The following is a 24,471-nucleotide window of genomic DNA, read 5'->3' as shown; positions in this document are numbered from 1 at the left end:
AAATATTGGAAACTCAAACAATCAAACCAACTGGGAAAATATACACTGTCTAATTTGGGGGTTGTGATGAAATCATTTGTCTTATAATTTTTATTTATTATTTTTCATTTGCTTTTTAAAGTAAGATAAGAATTCAGATTAAGGGTTCTGGAACAAGAATGGTTCAGTTTTAATGTCTACAACAATATCTGTCTACTACATTTACCAAATCAAAGACATTATCAATTTTGATGTGCATCATTATTTTATATACCAATGCCCAAATGTACAAAAAAACCTAAATAAATTACTGACAGAATACCAAATATTTAAAGATCCATATTGAGTCAACAGCTTATGAAATAGAAAATATATATCTGAGAATAACTATTAGTAAAATATGACAGTGGCAAGGTGAATATGGTAGTTCTAGAATTGCTTCAGATGGGGCCAAGAAATATGGGATAAGTGTGTTCAAAGCGTTAAATTTTTTGTAAATGTTTTGTAATTTTTAAAAATTTAAACTTCACCATATTTTTGTTATATTTTCTGGATGTCCATGACTACCTGCAGGATTGGCTGAGGAATGAATTGTATAACCAGAAAACCTCATGCCTAGAAATACTTTTGTTGTTAGGTAAGATTAGGACAATGAAATTAGTAGATAACTAAAAATTTTTGCCATAGTACAAGTCCACATCCAGTAAATCCAGATATTATCAGTTTTGGTTATAACAGAAAACACTGATGAAAAAAAGAATCTCATGTTAGCTTAAAGCAGTTATTAAATTTGGAAATATTATTCCTTCCTAAAATACAAGACATGACAAAATTTTATTCATGAAGTTTTAAGTATTGAACATTACCAATATTTTGCCACCACACCTTCGTGAAGACACAACTATCACTGGAATTTTTTCCTTACCACATGTTAATAAGAACAAAGAATACTTTCACTACATTATGTGGTCCTTTTCATAGTCATGGGAAATTTTTCAATGAAATTCAATTGTGGCTAACATTAATTTTACCTATGTATTTGATACAAATTGTATGGACACTAATTCAGTAATAATGGAATCATAACTATTTTGACAAAAAGTAGTCTCCCTTTTTTGATTTAAGTGATGGTCCCAGTCTTCACAGGAAATATGGAGCAGCTACTTTACAGCGTTTCTGTAAAATAATCTTTGAAATATTCAAATAATTCCTTTCTTAAAATGCAGGAGCTTATAAGGAAAGCCTGTTTTGTAATCCTGTCTTCTTCTTTGCATTTGGTTTACATTTCTGCTAACTGGTGGTACCTAACATTTAAATGGACTTCAACTGAATCAGTTTGCTGAGCTTTTAACTCACTGTCAATCCTGCTTAATTACTTTTTTATACATCACCAATTCCAGTTGTCTAGCAGGCTCTTCATATGATATCTGTCAACTATAATAAGTTCTTTTGATAAAGCAAGTTTTATAGAAAGGAATAGTGTGAATGAAAAATGCCATTGGCTATACAAAGTCATAATAAATGTATTTCTCAAAAGAGGAAAAAGGGAAACCATATGGGTGGCTTAATAAGTTCTCTTTTTCCTACTCTTTCTAAATATAGAAGACATCTTTGTAAAACATCCTGAATACATTAAGAATGTGTAGGGCCACAGCCTTCTAATGATAGTATCAAGGACCAATCTTAGTAAAACATTCTCTTCACAAGGAAAATTGTTTGAAGCATAGCTAATTTCCCATAGCTCCTTACTTACTGAATTAATTTATTCAAATTATAAAAGCAAAATACGTTTAAATTCCTAGGTGACATCTTTTCTTCTTCTACTCATGTAATTTACAGCTTTATTGCTTGCTTGCATAGCAAAAAGCCTTTTCACTAATGACTATTTTTAAGATTTCTATAGTAATATATAATGAGGATAGAGACTGAAACAGTCAGGAGTAAAAGAAATTGCATACTGAGAAAAAGTGTAATTCAAATAACACAAGAGCTGTCACTGAGCGCTATGAAAAATGATATGCATAAAGACAAACTTGAGGGTTTAAATTCATTTTTTAGCAAAGGGACATCAACAAAGAATTTTTATCTGGTTTCATTATACTGCTGTATGCAGAATCAGTTTACAACAGGACTCAAAGAACCTTAAGTTAAAATGAATTTTTTAAAGAATGATTCATGTATCACATACCGTTTTAAAGAGGTGACCAAATGATAAAAAGAAATGGGGAGAAATAGAGAAAAGACACAAAGATACAGGTTTTTCCAAGTGTCTTGAAGCTCAAAATATTTGCTCATTTATCTTAAAATTTATATGGATGTTGGAAAGCAATATTATGTAAGAAATCATTTTATGTTGTATATATATATATATGCATAAAGGACATTCTGTATATTTATAATGTGTATGTGTGTTTATTACAAATAAAATTGTGAAAATAGAATTCAGTTGAGGGCAATTCAAATAAAATGAACACATTGGTCAACAGTAATGTGAAAAGTAGAAATTATGAAGGATTATTTTTACATGAAGGCAATTTATCGAGAACTTTAATCAACATTTAAAGTAATGAGGGCCCGAGGATTTAGCTCAGTGGTTCCGCTGCCTGCCTTGCAAGCGGAAGGATCCAAGTTCGATCCCCGGTACCAAACAACAACAACAACAACAACAACAACAACAACAAACATTTAAAGTAATGAAAAGTTAATCTCTAAAAATAAAAAAGTTGATTTTTTGATATTTTAAAATAGTGATTCTTAATTTGTAAAAAACATGATAAGCTTAACTGGGAGCCATCAAAATGTAGGATGATGCATACACACTAAAACTGCAGCTAAAAGTGAACAAATAAAATGCAGAATATTTTCTGCAAAGAATATATCACAAATTTCAGTTCCATTAGATTATCTTTTAAAATGAATCTGAAGGAAACAAAAGTTTACTTTTTTCTAAATCCTATTGACAAAACTGATGATAAAAACTCACCTTCAAATTTTGATTACAGTATTATGCAGATCTGTAGAAAAATGTGCCCAAGACTTATAATCTGCTGGTGCTTTAACTCATTTCAAACCATTTGAGTTCTTAAATAATAGTTTCTCATAAACAATTTTTCATGACTTGTTTTCACAATCATTAAATGAGTTGTGCATAAATGAATGACTTACTGTATTAAATTCATCCCTCTAATTAAAAAAGGAATTTGAAATAAAAAATATATATTACATATCAACATTTTTCAATGTTTTTGATGTTATTTGACCTTATTTGCTGAAACAATTTGCTTATTATGGGAACACTGGTTTTTATCATCTCCATCAAGGACTTTTTATTTTTTCAGGTTATAAAACATCTCTATTCATACATATGAAATTAACCTCAAGTTTTAAGTCAGTTTTCTGAATAAACTTCAGTGATTTTATAATTGAGCTTACTCTGCAACTGGCAATTAAACTCAGAATCTGTTCAGGAATTAAAGTTAATAAGAATCTTTTAGTTTCCTTGTTACTTAATTTCCTGTTCATTTTTGTTTTTACAACATTTTCATTTCCTATGGCAAAATTAATAAAATTCAGACATGGTTGAACATTTGTACTCTGATGGACTAATTAATTTTGAACTTTAAAGTGTGAAAGTAAATGAACAACTTTTATTATACAGTAAGTGACTATTTTCATTATAAACCTACTTGATCTTTAATAGTAGAAATTTTACACTGTTATATTTTTAATCAAAGCAGAAATAAATTGCTAGAAATCAGCTGATTTAAAATAATTCTCGAATCAAAAGAAGTTTCAGAAAACTTCAAGGACTTTGCATTTGATGTATATATTAATATCTCATGATACATTGCATAAGTTCTATTGGCTTCAGAATAAAAAATTTTTCTGTTGCCATGAGAACCAGAAATGAATTTATTATGTCTAAATTAGAGACAATTTGTTATATAGCTCTACAAATACCTGATGGAAGACAATGGTTCCAAAGAAAACATCATCATTAACAATATCCTCTATTACAATGCTTATTTATAAATACTTCTGACTTTAAGCTAAATCAATGTCATACTAGAACTTTTTAGTAGTAAATATTTGGTGAATCATATTTTATTTTATCATATAACTATTATTTCCATTTAAATTCTTTTAAATTGTTTTACATGCCTCAATCTTTATGTGATGATCTTTACAATTTACAAAAGTCCCCTAAAGTAGTCGATCATTATCATGCTCAGCAATATATATATATATGATATATATGATTATAAAAAGCGATTGTCTAATATTTTTGATCCTTTGATGGAAATATTTTGGTGAAAATATTTAAAGTTTCTCAATTATATTAAATTAGCCCTTTAAAAATGTATCTAAATGTTTACAAAATTCAGTATAACATTTACTCACACTATCATAAATAATTTTAAGCAAAGTTTATAATGTTGAGAAAACCTAGAGTACAATTTTCTTAACATATTTAATGTTATTGGAAGGTTTTTTTGTCCTTGCTTTGATATAAACATATTTAGAAGAATTTGTCTAAGAAAAAAGACCCTCTATTAACTTTGACATTCCAAATATTACATATTTAAAGTTGAAAGAAGTGCAGAAATGTCAAACCTGATATAAATGTTCTAATTTTTATTTTTTATCCTCATTTTGACCAAAGGAAGAGATCAAATACAAATTAAGTGAAATTAAATGTCACTCTTGTATACTTAAATGGTACATTCCTCTAATTCTAGCTCTTTGGGCATTAGAGGAGAACAGATTGCAAGTTTGAGACCAGCCTGGACAATTTAGTAAGAGTCACTGAAAAAAAAAAAAAGGAAAGAAAGAGGCCTCCGTCATAGATTGCTCAGCATTCAATCCCAGTCCTAGGAGACAAAAAACAAACAAACCTGTGGTCAAATAGCTGGGTAATTTTACACAAGGGAAATACAGACATTATCTCACTATCATCTGAATGGGAGATTTTAGTTACTCAGAAGACTCTCCAAAGAGCTCATGTATATGACAGTTGTCTTACTTTTCTCATTGCTGGGAAAAAAGATGAGAAGAAAGGTTTATTTTAGCTTATAGTTTGTAGAATGCTCACTCCAGTTATCGGGCTCCAAGGCAGAGCAGCATGGCAGAAGGACATGGGAGAGGAGTAGCTGCTCAGGTTCTAGTAGACTGGAATAGAAGACAGCCAAAGGAGGCACCAAGGAACCAGATGAACCCATGGGCCCAGTGACCCACCTCTTCACACCGTACTCCACCTCCTAGGAGCAAACCAGCTATACACCCCAAATCTAATCACGTTCCAAAAGCCCTGCCTATGAGCTCCTGAGTTTCTTGGGAGACATCTACTATAAACCATAAAGATTTCAATGATTTAAGTTAATTTTAAATAATAGAATAAATACTCTTTGAATACTATTATTTCTGCAATTGTAAAAAAGTAGTGTTTGTATAAGATAATTTCCTGCTATCCTCTGTTGTTGTGCTGTTTTATTTGTTTTATTTTTAGTTTGGATTTTGTTTCTTATGATGGGGGATACAATAAGTCTAAAATTAATAGTGAAAGTGGAAATAGGGCTGGGAATTTAGCTCAGTGGTGCCGCCTGCCTCACAAGCACAAGGTCCAGAGTACGATCTCCAGTATGGAAAAAAAAGAAAGGAAGTGGAAATAGATGGACACACACAATAGTAGAAAATATTTCTAATCACTTCTAAGAATGTAGATACTCACCTTGATGGATGTACAATTTTAACTGCATTACAACACATTTGTAGCTATGTTTGTACTGAAAAATTTGTGTAATATATTCCACATACAAATGTTCATTTTCAGTTTAATTTTTGGATTGGTACTTTCGACTACTCCATTTCCAATGTTCAGATAGCATATCATAGTGTTGATGGAACATAAATTGTATATGTACGGGTGATAGAAACAGGAGTATGAGGGACGTCACTGTGACCAAAATTAGAGATAATATGTTCAATGTTAGATTATTTCTCCATGTTACAGATATAAGGTATGTAATAGTGATAATGAGCATATTAAAATTCCCAGGACTAGCCTTTGATCTGTAACTTTATTTATTGACTACACTGAAAATTCCTGTTCATATATGCAGTCTGTCATTCAAACTTTCAACAAATATTTAGTAGGCACTGTTTCCCATTTTGTCTTTATATTCTAGAAATAAAAATTTGAACAAATCCAGAAAAAAACCTACCTCCATTGAATTTGCAATTAATAGACCAAATAAAAAATATAATGAGAAATAGATGCATAGTTGAAACCTGGTAAGGAAAACTATTTGGTGCTAAGAAAAGGCAAAAGAAAGATGTTTAAGAAAGATGTTTGACCTACTCTGAGGAAGAAAGATGAGTTATCACCAATGAGATCTAAAACTGAATATGAACACTAAGTAGATTAATGGATAACATTTAAATAACAGCAACCTCACATGCCAGAGAGAAAGTGAAGTGTGTTCTAAATGTTCTTGAAATGAAAACAGGTGTGTATGGATGAACCACAAGAGAAAGTGGAAGGCAAGGAGGCTGGAGATAGCATCTGAGCTTGGGTCTTCCCGGGGTGTTCTAATGGTGTGGGGCTTGGTTCCATGTATTCATTCACAGCTTTTCTTAAAGGAATTATCCTAGTACTTCTTACTGACATTAGAATTCCTAGTGCAGGCATGTTGCCTGATCTTAATTCATTCACTCAGCAACTACCTATTGAGTTAATTACTTGCAACTACTGCTTTTCAAGAAATTCCAAATTAGGCAACACAGGCAAACAGATAATATAACTAGAAGAAATAAAGTTCCTTTTTCTCCTAAGATATTGAGTGTTCCACAGTGTAATACATCTAAAAGGTAATGATTCATAAAATATCAATACTAATTGAGAAATATGGCAAAGTGAAGATTTATTCCATCTTGATTTCAAGTATTTGAAGGGACTGAGAGTCAGATCATTTATAGTGCTTCTTTATGGTGACATTATTTTAATGGTGTCATTTAAATCCATTTTAGTGTAATATAGTAATTCTTAAATGATAAATTATACTACTTAATGATTAAATTGAGACGTTGGTTAGATATAGAAGTTCAATAGTCTTAATAAAGAGGTTAAAGATTTGCTTGCATTTTATATTGATATCCTGCATTAAATTAATTATTTGTAAACTGAACATCTTTTTTGATTTATTAAAAATATTATAGAGCTGCCCATGGAGCCACACGGGCAGAGATGCATGGGCAGAGCACCCAGGCCTGACTGAGCCCAGCTCTGTCCAGCTATCTATGCCTACTTGTGACCAAGAGCTGGTAAGGATCCCTCGGGTATGCCCACCAGCCGCCCCTGGAGCCGGGTGGGCATCTGCAACAAGAGAACCCCACCCCACCCCAGCCTCCCCAGACCTCTTGGCTGTGCAGCTACCTGGTTCCATGCTACAGAGGCACAGGGGGACATATAGGCCATTGCCCTGAGCTGAAGAAGTGAACAAGAGAGAGAGGGACTCTCTCAGGCTCCCTGATGATAACTGAAGCCCACTGGAAAAGTGAAGAGAATCTCTGCAATAAAGGCACACCAGACCACCATGCTTGGTAAATTGGAGAGATCATCACCTTCCATCGGAACCTGGACTGTTGTCAGGGGAGAGGCAGCTGGAACCTGCAATAGAACCTTCCACATTTCAACCCTGCAGGAGGACAGGGAGCTCAACTTGGGACTTGCAGCAAGAAATCTGCCTGAATCTCACAGGTCTGTGACTGGCTTACTGAGACTCATTGACTTATAACTGTACTCTGCTGCCCAAGTTGTCTATTGTGACAGAAGAGACATACCCTGAAGGAGGCCCTTCATTTTTCAAAATTACCACTATTTTTTGCTCTTATTTTTAATTTTATCCTTCTTTTTCTACTCTTTTAAAATTTTTATTTTTCTCTTTTTTCTTTATTTTCTCTTGTCTTTCTTTTTCTCTCTGCTTCACTCCCTTGCTGTTCCACATTGTTCTTCATCTCCATTTATTTTCCTGTTCTGGCCCTAATTAGTATTTCTTCTTTATTTTTCTTTTCTACTCATTCCTTCTCTCATCTTTGTCCTCTGGCCTCACTGGTAACCTTAGCCTGTCCTTCTACTTACCTATCCCTCCTTCCCCAACTCCTTCTAACTCCCCAACCCAAAGGGTAAAGTTACTATATTGAAGAGTTTATTCACTATAAACATATGTTGGCTTGGTCCTTGATTTTGATTTAATTCACACAGTTAAAGGTGATAGATTACTAATTACCACAAATTGTCATTTTCTAAGAGGTACTCAATGCTATTGTGTTGCTAACTGTATCACTAGGGCTAAGGTGTTGTGATTGATCTAATCAGTTGTCCTTCCTGGTATAATGAAAATGAGACAGCCTCAGAGCCATTAGAGACTCAAAACCTAAAGACCAGCTATATCTGGAAGACACCTCTGAGAAGCAATCATTCCATAAGGGTTCTAAATACATCAACAAAGATACTTACAATAAGCAACTTTAAAGTATCAACCCAGGAACTAAACCAAGGACAGTACCAAAAACAAAAATGAGAAGACATTTAAGTAAGGCACAAACTCAGACTTCCACCTCACACAAGGGAAGTCCTAGGGGAAACGAGATAGAAAAGACTGATAATCAGCCACCTGGACACGGTGAACTGATAGCACACAAAGTAACAAAGAAGATGAATGAGGCTTTAGAAAAATTCAAAGCAGAAATAATCTCCCAGATAACTAAAGAGATGGTGACCAGAGTGAAAGGCATGATCAGAGGCTCTAGAACAGAAACAGATTAAAAAAAAAAAAATACATGAGCTCAGAAGTAGGCTGGAAGCCATGAATGCCCAGCATAAGAAAGAAATGGAAACCATGATCATCCATCATAAGAAAGAAATGGACTCCATGAAACAGATTCAAAAAGATATTCAAGAGATTAAAAACTCCATTGAAAGCATGCAGAGCAGATTAAAGGAATCTGAAGATAAAATATCAGATATAGAACACAAGACTACAGTTAAGGACCATGAAAACAGAGATTTCTTGAAAATAGTAAGGGACCATGAGAAATCAATCCAGCAGCTGCTAGATGATGCTGATAGGAGTCCATGAAAAAACAGGAGAAAGTACAATTTACATAAAAAAAAAACCTGTCCACAGAAGTAATAGTAGAAAACATCCCAGACAGAGGTGTAGAATTAGACATACAGATAAGTGAGGCATATAGAGCTCCAAAGAGCCATAATGAGAAAAAAATCTACACCTAGACATATAATAGTCAAGATCCCAGGGCTGAGGATTTAGCTCAGTGGTTCTGCCACCTGCCTTGTAAGCGCAAGAACCCAAGTTCAATCCTCAGTACAAAAAAAAAAAAAAAAAATCCCAGAAACCCAACAGAAGAACAAAATCCTACAGGCAGAACAGGCAGAGAAAGAAAAAAAAATCACCTACAAAGGAAAGCCCATCAGAATCATGGCAGACTTCTCAACACAAACCCGCAAATCAAGGAAAGCCTGGAGTGAAGTATTTCATGCCCTAAAAGAAAATAACTTCCAACCTAGACTGTTATATTCTTCAAAATTATCTTTCAAAATCGATGGGGAAATTAGATACTTCCATTACAAAGAACACCTGAGAAATTTCATGAGCACCAAACCAGTGCTCCAAACAATTCTAAGCAATATCCTAGAAAAAGATAATGAAAGTCACAACTCCATGAGGCCCAACAGAGGGAAGCCACTAGGCAAGGTAACACACTAAAGGGAAAGGGGGAAAAAATAAGAAATAAAAGAGCCAACAACAATAGAACATCATTACAAGGATGAGTCAATATCTATCAATTATAACTATCACTGTTAATGGCCACAATTCTCCAATCAAAAGAAATAGACTGACAGAATGGATTAAGAAGCAAAATCCAGCAATATGCAGTATACAAGAAACACCTAACTCAAAAAGAAATTCATAGACTGAAAGGAAAAGGATGGAAAACAGTTATCCATGTGAAAGGAACCCAGAAAAAAGCAGACATAGCAATCTTATTCACAGACAAAGTAGATTTCAAACCAAAATTAATTAAGAGAGACAAAGATGGTCACTACATACTTGTGAAAGGAACAATCCAAGAGGAAGAGATGACAACAATAAATATATATGCACCAAATATGAATGTACTCAACTATACAAAACAAATATTAATGGACATGAAAAACCAAATAAACAATAATACAATTATAGTGGGGGACCTCAATACTCTGCTACCACAAATAGATCATCTAGACAAAAAATTAAGGAAATTCTAGAACTGAACCAAACTATTGAACAAATGGACTTAAGAGAGTGTTCCACCACACAAAGTGTTCCACCCCACAAAATCAGAATACACATTCTTTTGGGCTGCACATGAGGCATTCTCCAAAATAGACCACATGCTAGCTCATAGGACATGTCTAAGTAAATGTAAAAGAATTGAAGTTACCCTCTGTATATTATAAGACCATAGTGCAAAAAAACTGGAGGTCAATAACATAAGAAACCACAAAACTCCCACAAACACATGGAAATTGAATAACACACTCCTGAACAACCAATGGGTCACAGAGGAAATTAAAGAAGAAATTAGACAGTTTCCACAAGTAAATGATAATGCCAGTACAACATACAGGAATCTATGGGAAACAGTGAAAGCAATTCTATGCAGGAAATTCATACCAGTGAATGCCCATATTAGGAAAACAGAGAGAACTCAGTTAAATAATCTAATGCAGAACCTCAAGCTCTGAGAAAAAGAAGAGCTTAACAAACCCAAAGCTCACACAAGTGAGGAAATTATAAAGACCAGAGCAGAAATCAATGCAATAGAGACTAGAGAATGATACAAAAAATTAATGAATCAAAGCATTTGTTTTTTGAAAGAATAAATAAAATTGATAAATCTTTAGCCAACCTTATCAAAAAAGGAAAGAAAAGGCTCAAATCCATGCAAACATGAATGAAAAAGGTGAAGTCACAACAGATCCAGCAGAAATCCAGAGGATCATCAATACCTACTTTGAGAACTTGTACTCTAATAAAATGGAAAATCCAGAAGAAATGGACAGATTCCTAGATACATATGAATTACCAAAGTTAAATGAAGAAGATATAGAAATTCTAAACACCCCAATAACAATGAGTGAAATTGAAAATCCAATAAAAAATTTACCAACAAAGAAAAGCCCAGGTCCTTATGGCTTCACTGCTGAATTCTACAAGACATTTAAAGAACTATAGCCATTACTCTTTAATCTCATCAAGAAAATTGAAAGGGAAGCAAGGCTTCCAAACTCATTTCTGGAAGCAAGTGTTACTTTGATTCCAAAACCAGGGAAAGACCCAAACCAAAAAGAGAACTACAGAACAGTCTCCCTAATGAACATAGATGCAAAAATACTCAAAAAGATACTGGCAAACAGAATACAGAGGGTATCAAGTTCATACACCTTGATCAAGTCATATTTATCCCAGGGATGCAAGGATGGTTCAATATTCATAAATCAATAAATGTAATACACTATATTTACAGAGTCAAGGAAAAAAAACATATGATCATCTCAATAGATGCAGAAAAGGCATTTGACAAAATCCAACACCTATTCATGATAAAAACACTACAGAAAACTGGAATAGAAGGTCTTTATCTCAATCTGATTAAGGCTATTTATGAAAAACCAACAGCCAACATCATACTAAATGGTCAAAAACTGAAAACTTTCATGCTAAAATCAGAAACAAGACAAGGATGCCCACTATCACCACTCCTGTTCAATATTGTTCTGGAAACCTGGAAATAGCCATAGCAATTAGAAAAGAGAAAGAAATAAAAGGAATAGAGATAGGAAAGGAATAAGTTAAACTGTTATTATTTGCTGATGATATGACACTTTACATGGAAGTCCCAAAAACTCGGTCAAATGTCTTCAATTAACAGATTCAGTATAGTAGCTGGATATAAGGTCAACACTCAAAAAACAATAGCCCTCTTATACACAAATACCAGACTCATTGAGAGAGAAATTAGGGAAACAATTCCTTTTACAATAGCATCCAAGAAAATGAAATATCTAGGAGTCGACCTATCAAAGGAAGTAAAAGACCTCTACCCTGAAAACAACAGCACTTTGAAAAAGGAGATCTAGGAGGATATAAGAAAATGGAAAGAAATCCCTTGTTCCTGGGTAGGAAGAACCAATATAGTGAAAATGGGCATACTTCCAATACAGTTATATAGATTTAATGCAATGCCGATTGAAATTCCAGCAGTATACTTCACAGAACTACAGAAAACAATCCAAAAATTCATTTGGAACCAGAAGAGACCTAGAATAGCAAACGCAATTCTAGGCAACAGAGGCATGGCTGTGGGTACCACAATCCCCAACTTGAAACTATACTACAAAGCTAATATGATAAAAACAGCATGGTACTGGCAAACAAACAGACCCAAGGGGCAGTGGAATAGATGAGAAGATACAGAAACAATTCAGGACATACTCAGCCACCTCATCTTTGACTAAGGAGACAACAACCCTCATTGGAGGAAAGATAGCCTATTTAATAAATGGTGTTGGATAAACTGGATTTCTACCTGCCAAAGATTAAAATCCATTTCTAGACCCATATCTATCATCATGCACTAAACTAAGATCAAAGTAGATTAAAGATCTAAATGTTAAGACAGAAACACCAAACTTTCTGGAAGATAAGTTAGGTAGAACTCTTGAAGATATTGGCATAGGAAGACTTTATGAACAAAAAGCCTCAGTAGCACAAAGAATCAACAACTGGGATCTCATCTTATTAAAAAGCTTCTGCACCACAAGACAAACCATCAACAGAGCTAAGAGACAACCTACAATGGGGGAAAAAATTTTAGCAGCTGTACCTCAGACAAAGGTCTACTATCTAGAATATATAAAGAACTGAAAAAAATCAGATCTCTCAAATTCAAAGACCCAATTCAAAAATGGGCATCTGAAAGGAACAGACATTTCTCTGAACAAGAAGTAAAAGCAGCAAATAAATACATGAAAAAATGTTCAACATTACTGGTCATTTGAAAGATACAGATGAAAACAATACTGAGATTCCACCCCACCCCAGAAAGAATGGCTGCCATCAAGAAATCAACCAATAACAAATACTGGGGTGCGTGTGGGGAGAAAGGAATCCTTCTCCATTGCTGGTGAGAGTGCAGACTGGTACAACCACTGTGGAAATCGGTATGGACATACCTCAGAGAACTAGGACTGGAAGTCCCATATGACCCAACTATTCCCCTGCTGGGTATCTTCTCCAAAGAATTAAAAGAACCATACCACAGGTATATATGTGCACCCATGTTTATAGCAGCACAGTTTGTGATAGCTAAAGCTTGGAAACAGCCCAAGTGCCCATCAACTGGAGACTGGATAAAGGAGATGTGGGATTTTTTATAAAATGGAATACTACTCAGCCATAATGAACAAGAAACTAGAGACATATATAGCTAAGTGGATGCACATTGAGTTGATACTCTTAAGTGAAATAAATAGGACACACAGGTATAAATACTGAATAGTTTTTCTGGTGTGAGAAACTGAAAGTGTAAATAAAGACTGAAATGTATAATAGGTAATGTGAAATAGGAAGAAAAGGGGCAAAGGGGAAGGAAGTGAGAGGGATAGGGAAAAGGATAGAAGGGAATGGAATTAATATGAGAAAATGGAAAAATAGGAACAAAATCTTTGTAAATAGGAAGAAATGGAGGGGTTGAAGGGAGGGCTGGGCAAGGGTAAAAAATAAGAACCGAGAGAGATTATGTAAAGGTGCAAATTTCCAATGATGAATGTCATTATATTGTATACCTAAAATGTACCAATGATTAGAATGAATAATCGATAATGCAAAATAGGAAGAAAAGGTCCAAAGGGATAGGGGTAGTGGGAGGGGCAGGGGAAAGGAAAGAAGGGAAAGAAAAAATGATGAGAAATGGAAAAAATGGAAATAAAGTCTTTGTAAATAGGGAAGGATGGAGGGTGTGAAGGGAGGGCTAGGAATGGGGAAAAAATAAGAACCAAGATGCATTATGTAAAGGTACAATTCCTAATGAGAAATGTAATTGTGTTGTATACCTACAATGTACCAATGAAAGAATTTAACAACAACACCAAAAAAAAGAAACCTTTAGAACTTGTTCAAAGGAGAGGGTTGGAAATATTTAGAGATGCTGCCTAGAGAATCCCTAAAATCCTGTAAGCCAAGCTCATTAGGAGATTTTTCGTCAGAGCTCAGAGTACCAATATGCTGATAAAAAAATTAATATGATAAAAACCAGGCTCAGGACGTTCCAGTAGGGAACAAAGTCTCTATTGACTGTGAGACTCAAAGTATCAGCGTAATAGAAAGGATGCCCATAGGGCATCTCAGAAATCCACAAGGCACCACCTATCATATACTCAAGTGTGCAAATCTGTAACTTTCATTGAAAAAGGGAGCCCCAAGGAACTGTGCCCTAGAAGGGTCAGCTAGGGAGTAAGTTTCCTGGAATACTGTTCACAGTCACTCAGCCATTCAGGTATGCACAGGCCTCTGTAGCCATGATCCCATCTAGAGGAATTATTGCTCTAATTATTGGGCGATCTTGGCATCATTTCCATGGTATTGGTTTTAAAGGACTACAGAAAGTCAAAGTTGTGGGACCAAAGAGACTTCAACCCATATTTCAGAAGAAAGCCTGTGTGACCAGTCAATGTTCTCTGGAGAGGGCAATGGGTGAAACTGTAAGAGAAAAGCCAAAACTACAGTGGAGATCCTTGCTGTTTGGAGAAGCCAGGAACATGGAAATTCTATGGAGGAAAACCACAGGCAGTGACCAAAGCCCCTCCAAGAGAGAGGTCATGAAGGATACAACTGGCAATGTCAAGGAGGTTGAGCCATCCATGCCCTTTGGAGCTCATAACTCACCACCACTGCATTGGCTGCAGGACATGGAGCTACAAGATTTAATGTTTGGGTTTTGATCACTAGGTTTTGATCTTGTTTTTTCACTATTCTTTCTAGTCTCTTATTTTTTCCCATTTCGAAATAAGAATATTTATGTTAGACCATTGTTTATCAGAAGTGTGTAACTTTCTCCTTGATTTTTATAGGAGGTTACAGCTAAGAGTTTGCCTTGAATCCCACAGGAAATTTTGTCAATGATGTAACTGTTAAAATTTTGATAAAACATAGAAAGATACAAAATGCATTTTGCATAAAGTGATGGATATCGTGGTGGGGCAGAATGTTATGCTTTGGCTCTTGGAGTACACCCCTAAAGCCTAATGTGGCTTGGTCATGGGAGCACTGTATTCATCAGTGGATTCACTGGTTCATGAATTTATGGCTGAATGTGCTATTGGGAGCTGGGGTTTAGTGCTAAGTGGGTCACTGGAGCACTACCTGAAAGAGCATAACCTTCCTTGGTTCCTCTGTTTCCTTTGTCTCTGCCTCCTGGGTGGCCTCATATAAGCAGATTTTCCTTTCCTGAGTCTCTCTCCCACCTTGCTTCTGTTTTGGACCCAGGCAACCATGGACCACAATCATGAGCTGAAATAGACTTCTCCTCCTTTAAGTTATATACATTGGATATTATGTCTTGGCAATGAGAAAGTGACTAAGACAAGAGGGGATTTATGACAACAGAGTCCCTTTTGGAGGATCGGTCCTTTGGCAGAGGAAAATAGTGCAGAGAAAACCCCTCCCTTTGTTTGGTGTTCCTCAAGAGCACTAGGCTGACATTTTAGGGTAAGTATATATAAATAAATATATATAAATTTTAAAATCAAGGGAAATTATTGTTCTTAAGAGGCTCAGCTTATTATTTTGGATGCACATTCTGTCTTCTCCAACTGGCCCCTAACTATGTAAATCATGCCCTGTGATGACTGAAGTAAGGAAACTTGTCTGTTTTTGCTTGTTTCTACAAAATACTACAATCACTTTATTTCCACTCTACTCAACCTACCTCATAGTTCATATCATGAATTTTTAGGTCAGAAGTTCTCTAAATATTCTTGGAAATATATAACTCCAGAGTTAGTCATATGTATCTCCTCCCTATGTTTGAAACAAACGCCTACCAAGTAGTGATTACTACAATAATTTACATATTTTGAACCTATTCCTGGCAATGATGGTATCAAATAAAGTCACATAGATAACTTTGCATATTATATTCCTCATTCTGTGCTGCAGCTATGTGCTAGATTATCCTCTTCCTCTCACCTCTTTCTACCAACAACAATTTATTGAGTATTTATAATTCCCTATTTTTGTCCTTCTTTAGCTGTAGCACTTACTCCTTTCTACATGTGGTAGTCAAAGAGGGACTTTGTTGAGCTGTTCATCAAAGAAAGAAATTTGATTCAACTGCAAAGGGTTCAATGAGCTGACGGTCTCCATAGAGAACATATTCAGGATTTCCTGAAGATATTAACCAAGACCACCTTCTTTCTGTGTTGCTTTCTCTCAATGACTAAACCACTTTAAATACATCAAAGACCATAACTACTATGCTGTAGGCTTACATTTTGTGTTGACTGAGGATGCACCTATTTCACATCAATATCAAATAGTCAGTTGTTTCTTTTCCTATAGAAAATTCCTCTGCAATGACCTTCACTTCATCTCATCTCTCTTTCTCATAATTCCTTCCACTCACTTCTGTATCCATCAACTTCTCATTCTCTACTTTCTTCACAATTTTCCTTAGCTGCCAGTTCATATTTAACAAGGAGAAGTGACATGTTTTAATCTGGGAGGATGGGGTGTGGATTGAGGTGAATTTTAATCTCCTGAAATATGTTCTCGTGAACTAACTCATGGAACTTCTGAATGTTATCTTATTTGGAAAAACGTTCTTTGCAGATACAATTTAGTTAAGAATGCTAAGGTGAGATCATCCTGAATTGGGCCTGTCCTCACATCCACTGATAAACACGTCTATAACTGAAGAGAGGCAGAGGAGAGGGAGTTAGTTTTAGGCACAGGTTTTAGTTATGCTTCCAGAAGCCAAAGAGGGCCTCACATCACAAGAACTAAGAAGAGTAGGAAATGATTCACTCTCAGAGCGTCAAGTACATTGGACCAGTTTTGTCCTTTTCATTATTTTTTTTCCAAGTAGATGTCAGGTTTCTTTCCAATGGTTTATTCCATTTCTTCCCCTTCTATTAGGTTATGCAATGATATTAACTCTTGAAGGTGGTTTTTGCTCCTTTATATTTTTATTGTGAATATAGTGTATATGTTCCTTGCAATTTTAGTTGATGGTTTGAAATGCAACAATGATAAACAAACTTGTTCAGTCTTATAGGTATATAGCAATTTCTCCCTTTATATTTTAGTTTATATATTGCTACTACTTTCCATCAATAAACCAGAACTACAGAGATGAAAGTAAATTAAAGTTTGTTTCTCCAGCTCTCAAGTTTATAGAATCTAATTAGAAAGACAGAAATATTTTGATTCATTCATTGAGATCAATCCATAATCTCTATCCCTAGGATTACTGCCCTAAAGGGTTCTCATCATCTCTCACTTAGTGAATTCTGGTTTCTTGCTTTAATAATAAATCCTCAAATCCAGCAGATACAGATCTGTATCTGTATTCTCTTTTTAAACTCTTCAATGTTTTTTTCCACACTTCTGGTTCAACATGTAATTCAGCCTGTTATGTAGGGCCTCCCGGATACAACCTCTTGGCGTTATTTCATCTATAAATTTTTATTAACCACAGGCTTACACTCTATATGCTAAAATCATTCATAATCTCTAGAGCCTCATCACTTCCTCAGACTAAAATGGCTTTCTCTTTTTACTTTTCTTTTCTATTTCTTATTGATCTTTTGTTTAAAAAGCAAGCAACTTGCCTTCTCTGTCATGAAAAATTCCTTGGCTTCTTTCTCTTCCACTTGTTGCAACTTGCCCAGACTGATTTAACCTTTGCTTTGAGAAGCTACCTATACTGTGTTTATCATACTTATATTTTAATATTCCTTTTTCCTCCTTTAGGATGCATGTGTTTTAAAGGGGTTACAGTGGGTGTTCTGTATTTATTGATTTAACTTTTGCTTTCAGTGTGACAATAGTGCACAACTGATCTTAAAAATATAAGTAAATTAACAGATCTTTGTACTTGTAACAACAGAGAGGAAGAATATATTTTGACTCCCAAGTAGGTTATAATCTACATTGAATCATATTTTTGTCTTATTTCTAGTTAGAACAAACTCCAATGGATAAATGCTATTAATTATGTTTGTATTTTTGCTTGGAATGTCCTTCCTTATCTTCTACTGAATACTCCAACTCAGATCACATACCATGATTTATAAAACTCTCCATACAAGAAAGCTTTATTGCAATATGTTACACCAGAAATAATGTCATTTAGAATTTATTCTTTGTCTGAGCTGCACAGATTATTTTTCTTACTATTATTGGAGCATTCATCATTTTCATCAGGGAGCAAGATATCTACCAGAAGTTAAGAATGGAATTATGATAACATCAACTTTCAATGGTTGCCCTATCATTGGATCTCAGAGTATAAATACTTTGAGGCAAGAATGCATAAATGTGTGATTAAACCATTTTTATTTCAATAAAGAAATCAGGATCTCACTTCAGAAAAAGCCACCTGTACTGGCAAGTTTAAGTCTGTTGCAGAATTAATGTCTACAATGACAAATATTTTAATCAAGGGAAAATAAATGTTTAGTTGGGAATAAAACATAAAAATCTGAATTTCATTCAGCATTGATTGCCTGGGGAAAGGGTTGAATTTAAAATTACAGTTTCTCTCAGATTTGGAGAGAACAGACATAAACTCTCTCATCTCTCGGATGTTGAAGGATAGTTTTTAGTCTCATTTTCTCTTTGGGGTCATAATATTCATGAGCACATTATATGCCAAATGTAAATATATCTAATAGAGTCAGTAAAACATGATTTTATTCAGACTATATGTTCTGCACAGTCTTAATAACTCAATCCTTTAGTACAATATCCCATAATACTTTCAATGTTTTAAATAAAGAAGAAATAAAATGGCCAGTACTGAAAGTATAATTTGTTCAAACTTTCCTCCAAAATAAATGAAAATCTTTCTTTTGAGTTTCAATCCCAAATGTTGCACTTTATTCTTTATAACTTCTTCTAGTAAAAGTCTAGCAAAGAAATACCAATACTTTATTACCTAAAATTAGAAAATTTTAAATATATTACTGAAAAAGAATTTATAAACAGTAGTTTTTGCAAATTATGTAACAACACTGAGATATAGCTATTCTAGATCTATGAACAAATGTAATTCAAAGAAGACAAAAGAGCAAATCTAATAATAGGGATCATAATTCAAATCAAAGAAAACAAAAAATTTCACTGAATGATAAGCTTATTTACAATGTCATCATTACAGCTTTCAGTTTGCCCTGCGCTCTTTTTTACCTATGCTGTTTATTGTTATTCTTTTTGTATGCCTTCAAATTTTATTTTGGATACTCTTCATATTATTCTGTTTCTACATAATTGCTTACATGTTTTTGTATTGAGTGAACTTTAAATCACAAGAAATAGGATTATTAGATTTTTTTAAAAAGTTGCATAGAAAAGTATATGATGTTCAATCAAAAATATTTAAATTTTTAAAAATGCATTAGAGGAAAAACATATTGCCTGTAATCTTCCTCAAAATACTGCTCCTCACTCTGAATATATTTATCCTATTCTTGGCACTGTATGAGAAGTTCTGAAGTACTGTTTGTGAGTATGTTTAGTTATACTGTTATGGCTCCTGTATGTTCTGAATCAATTCAAAATGTTTAATTTCATGGTTCTTTTGACTTTAAGAAAGAGCCAAATGTTACTTGGTGCCACGTGCAGGGATGAAGGTGGATGAAAACAAATGATAATGTTTTTCTTTGACAGAAATTGCCATAACTGCTTTGAATCAGTTCAAGATATTGAGAGAGCCATGAAAAGACACAAGAGGACTTCCAGAAATGCTTCATAATGTGGCAAAAATAATGGGATAAATATGTTCGAAGTAAGGTGAAGTATTTTGAGAGGGACTAAGGGCATTGTTTTTTACTATAGTAATTTTTTTTTTTTGTACCGGGGATTGAACTCGGGTCCTTGTGCTTGTGCAGCAGGTGGCAAAACCACTGAGCTAAATCCCCAGCTCATACTGTAGTAATGTTTTATCTAAATATTCACCTTATGTTTTGGTAATATCTCATAGATGCAGAATAACTCAGAAATATACAAACTGTAGAAATATACAAACTAATAGACCTTAAATGGAAAAAAAGCAATAGGATGCATAGAAACCATATCATTATCTCTGTGTCTCTCTTCCTTTAAATATCCATCCTTATCCCTTTATTTCTCTCCCTTTCCCCCTCTGTGATTCTCTTGGTTTTCAACTTAACATAGCTTTTATATGTGTGTCTACATTTTAGCATGTTTCTTTGGTTTCTGTAGCTTACTCACAGTCAGTATATTCTCCCCATCAAAGTTAACTGCTTTCCATCTTTAGCACTTATCATCAGAAAACTGAAATTCTCCGTGCCTCTAGTCCATTAAGTAAGACGTGATTTATGTAAGTAGTCTAGTCAACAAATCAAAGTTTGCTTACCAGACTACTGACTAGTTGTCTTGAATAGGATATATACCTGTTTATCAATTTTCCACTGCTGGAAGGGATGGGGCACAAGAAAACAACTAGTCAGCTTTCTTTTGAAATGGATATAAAAACATCTGTACACTTGGAAATCAAACAATGCTTTATTTGTTATATATTTGATTCCTAGTCATACTCATTCTTTTCTACTAATTCAATGAACTAAATATTGACTTCATTTTGAGCAAACTGATCACTACTTTCTTTATCCTCACATTTATTTGGGACTGTCAAAATTGAATTTAACTTTAGTATAAAATCAAGTGTATAATATTCTTGATACTGTTTTCAAAACAAATTATTCATATGCCTAGAATGTGCTTACTCAAACCCAGAACATCTGGTGGCATTCAGATTATAAGACATAAGCTGGTGCTTAACTTGCAAAAACACAGCAAGTTTATCGGAAGAATTATAGAAATTAGCCCCAGAATTCTGAGGTTGATTGTGATGTTCCAGCCAAAAAAAAAAAAAGGTATACTTTGCATAATTAAAATCCCTCTCAGTAGGTAGATTTCCTGCACTTAATCCCATAGCATAATTTTTCTTCCCTATAAAAGCCCTTTCTGAGTACCAAAGTCCCACAAGATTGTTGTTGGGGTGAATGATAGTTCTTCCTTACCTTTCTGTGACCCTTTAATAGACATGATTTCCTTCTCGCTCACTCTCATCCCTCAAATATTAGCTGTAAAGTAAGAGTAAACAGACCTGGATCCAATAACATGGCAATTTGTTGTTTTAAATATTTAATTTCTGCTTTATGGAGAGCATCCTCTATGGCTAACATGTCATCAGACTGTCCAATTACTTAGCTCTCCTCCCACCTAACTTCACTCGAAACACATTCCTAACTAGTTACACAGAGATCTAACATTTGGAACTAATAAGATACTCAGCTATTAAAAAATTACATTGACATCTTGACAACTACTTAAGTACAGCATTTCTAAGAAGATCAAATACATCATCTACTACTTACTTCCCAGGACTTAGTAAAGATGGCCCAAAGTGATAAATTATCAAATCTTTAAAAGGAACTAAAGCTCTCTCCCTGCATCTTTTGAGTATAGGAAGTTTTTAATTCAATGAATAATTCCTAATTCTTTATAGATCAGCCAAGAGGTACAATTTTATTATCACATACAATTGCTACAAAGGAAAACTCTTATTTATAATAATTGAAAATACAATTAATATCAATAACTTAGCTATGTATAAAGTATTAAAATTATATTTTTATACTCATATTAATGAATTTCCTATTACTTCCATAGTTTTAAACAATCATAAAGATGCCAGTGTTATTTCTTTTCATGGATTTAATATAATACAGTAACCTGTACATTAAATAGATAAAATGAGACACTGGAGAAAAAAGAGAGATTCTTTAAACTTATTATATTGACCATGCTTATTTTTCTATTAAACAACTTTGTTTTCAAAGCTGTTAGAATTTCTTGGTAAAGAGGGCATATATCAACTTCTATAGCATTTTATTTATATCTTTCAAATATTTTAGAATTGTTTATATACTAATACATGTATAGTTTAGGTATGCACATTTAGCTGTTATTTCCTACTTGTACCACACAAATGCTGAACTTTTTCTGAAAATTGCATTCTATAAAATTTATTCTCATTATTTCTTTTCACTTCAGATCTTTTTAAAATTATGTTCTTCAAAGATTCCCATTATTCTTTTTCAGAACCTGATTGTTTTCCCACACATTTTGTTGGTTATGTTTAAAATTCTTCTTTTTTTTTAAAGCAAGTTTCTGCCTTCTCTTTTCATTGGAACATTTTCACTAGGTAATCTACTTTATTCCCATAACATCAGTACCGTTTCTATGTAGTACCTGTAAAATACACCTCCAGATTACAGCACCTGAAGGAGCTCCAATTCCCTATATCCACAAGCCTCCTGCAGAACCCAAAGCTCCAGCAAAACAAGCCAAGTTGTTTACATATTCTTTCTATCTTGCTTCTACTCATAATCTAAATCTGTGTTTGGTAGAATTTCTGGAAATGGATTTCAGGATATGAGTTTTCATGCAGGAAGTTTCAGAGATACCTAGAAACCAAGGAAAGTGGGTTTAACAGAAAAAGGAGTTGATCTACTACAGGTGTAACATAGCCTTTATGTCACCTATGACTTTACAGCCTGATTCTTAGCTCTGTCAAGACAGTGTCTCTGGCTGCTGTAGTTGGAATATGTAACAATGCATAAAGATTTATGCTAGCATGGCTCTTCTGCTATAAATCATTGTGTTAATACACCATTAATAGCGGTGTGCTGACACTTGTTGGCTATGCTATTCCATTCATTTTGTTCTTTAGTACTCTCATTGAGAATGCTCCCTAGTTTTCATTGACTTGGATTTCAATGGTCTTGATAATTTGATCTTATCATGCACATCCAATTTCTTAAGTACTTCTTTATCCTGGATTATTTATTCCTGTCTCCTTTGAAAAAAATAATTTCCAGTTCTCTGAACCAAAAATAAGCCATTGAGCACTGCTAGTGCCAAATAACAGGAGAATTAACCAGGACAGTAAATAAATGTTTGTGCCACATAGACAATCGATTGTGATGGGAACTTCTGGGAGGGATAGCAAAGATGCATTGAAGAAGACAAAACCATATTCGTTTGTTAAAATACTCCCTGCAGCACAGCAGATAAAATTGTGACACAACTTGTTTGTCATGTGTTCTTTTGACAGAGTCCCTCCACTTTTGTGTGGACCTTGCTTGTTTAAGTTGAATGATTTTGGATGGGTCAGAGGCCACTAACTTTGCACTTTTTGTCTGATTTTTGTTTGTTTGTGTTTTGAGGCAGAGTCTCAGTCACTAAATTGCCCAAGCTGGGCTCGAACTTGCAGGCTCGAACTTGAGGTAGTACTCCTGCCTCAGACTCCCAGAGTGCTCTAATTACAGGCATGCGTGACCACTGCCAACTAGCTTTGCATCTTTTTATGTCTATCATCATCTCTGCTAGTTTCCCTCTTTTGAGCCCACAGTCTTTGTAGCTAGCAATACTCTAGTAGGTAAGGAAATATTAAGTGCATAGATCCTAAAAAGGAAGGAGAGATATTAGTTGCATACACAAAGAAATTTATAATCATCCAGAGAATGGCATCTTGATCCAAATAGTATTCTGTTTCCTAACAGTAGGAGAATACTTTATTATTTCTGCCTTCATAGCTTCTTCCTTTTCAGTATATCTATGTCCCAAAGTCTTCTCTTTTATGAGCACTCCATCATATTAGATTTGGGTCCACTTTAGTTGCCTAATTTAATTTTACATAACCTTTGGAGTGTATCTTAAATACAGTTGCATTCTGAAATATCAAGCTTCAGTGAATGAGTTTTGAGCCTGGGCTTGGTGGCTCACACCTGTCATCCCAGCACTCAAGTGGCTGAGTCAGGAGGATGGCTGTGAGTTCCCAGCCAGCTTGGGCTACATATTGACTTCAAGGCCAGCCTGAACTACATATTGCAATTCTGTCTCAAACAACAAAACAAAATATATTTTTTTTGAGTTTTGAGAGGACAAAACATATCCTTCGAAATCTGGTGAAATATATTACTTCAAATATATTACTCAAAAACAGCCTTTCTTCGTATATTCTTATCTACATGTGAGTGCCCGGTAATAACTTTTTAAATTTCTCTTCCCCATTTCTTCAGGTTAGAAATGAGAAATGAATATCATTCTTACTTTACTT

This window comes from Heterocephalus glaber, unplaced genomic scaffold (assembly GCF_053883595.1).
Source record: "Heterocephalus glaber isolate CG9 unplaced genomic scaffold, H.glaber_assembly_v1.0 deba00000122, whole genome shotgun sequence".
Classification (NCBI taxonomy): domain Eukaryota; kingdom Metazoa; phylum Chordata; class Mammalia; order Rodentia; family Bathyergidae; genus Heterocephalus; species Heterocephalus glaber.
This window is presented reverse-complemented; position numbering follows the sequence as displayed.